We start from the raw sequence: 1,305 nt of genomic DNA, 5'->3' as shown, positions 1-1,305 counted from the left end.
TCATGGTAAAGCAACTTACTTTTGACACCGGAAGACATTTTTAAAATATTTTATTAGGAGCTCTTATATATATTATAACAATCCACAGTTCCATTAGATCAAGCATAATTGTCCAATTGCTGTCATCATTTTCACTACATTTTCATTCTTCTTGAAGTCTTTGGTATCAGATCCCTCTGAACCCCTTCTTCCTCCACCATACCACCCCATGGATAATATATATATAACGATAGTTATTGTTATCGCCATATATTAAACCATCCAATGTGTCCATTTACCTACAATTCTGTTGTTTGCTCCTTCAAGCGGGGTTATACAGTCATCATTCCTATCAGTTCCTCCCCCCTTTTCCTGTGTCTTCAAAGTCATCATTAATAATGTCATTCACACCTAACCTTACATTATATACCGAATCTTCTACTAAAATATTTCTGATAATCCTCACCTAAGGTTATGTGCCACTAGATCATGGGAATATTACTGATATTCTACAATGAATTAGTAACAAAGCCAACAGAAGTAGGGTGAGTTGATTAACAGGACAAATGTGTCCCCTGTGGGTGAAACCAGAAAGAGTGGACTCATATCCTGCGGGACTGTGAGGGTGAAGATACAACATGTGACATGAAGAACTGAATGATCCCATTTGGCCCTAGAGATATCCCTGAATCCTGAATTTGCACAGATAAGTTAGTATCTGTCTTGGTCACCATGGGATAAAGGATAAACAGGCACAAAATATTAGCACCCAGATAATAAATTATAATTGGTAAGTTTATATGTTTGCAGAAGGGATTCCAGAAAAGAAAATGAAGAAATAAGTACTGGTTAGGAAAAACAACCAACACCACTCCACAAACAAACAACTGTGTCATTTGAAGAAACATTCAATAAAAATATAGTCTGACTGCCTAGATTTTGACTAAATGATTGGCAAAATACTTCACAAAATGTGACAGAAGAATATGCTGACTAATTTTCAGCCAAGAATCAAAAACGTAATCGTTACTTAGGTCCCCATTTACCCTGAATCAGGTTGGAGAGTATCTGAACATCATGTCATGAGAACTTCCATGCAGGGACTCCTGGCAGAATCATTTCCTGTCCTTAAGGGACAGACTGTTTGTTGCTGTGTGGCAGACTATATTCACCTGTTACAATGTAACTTTTGAACTCACAGGTATCAGGAGTAAGCACAGAATTATTATTTTTTTAATTAGGGAGAGATTCCTTAGGGAATCTGTGAGATTTAGAAGATTCCACAGAGCCCCACAGGAAACCAGCCTTGAAGCTCCAGCTGCACCT

The sequence above is a fragment of the Echinops telfairi genome, unplaced genomic scaffold (assembly GCF_000313985.2).
Source record: "Echinops telfairi isolate 266 unplaced genomic scaffold, ASM31398v2 ScPeMD7_74;HRSCAF=306, whole genome shotgun sequence".
Classification (NCBI taxonomy): domain Eukaryota; kingdom Metazoa; phylum Chordata; class Mammalia; order Afrosoricida; family Tenrecidae; genus Echinops; species Echinops telfairi.
Note: the sequence above shows the minus strand (reverse complement) of the source record.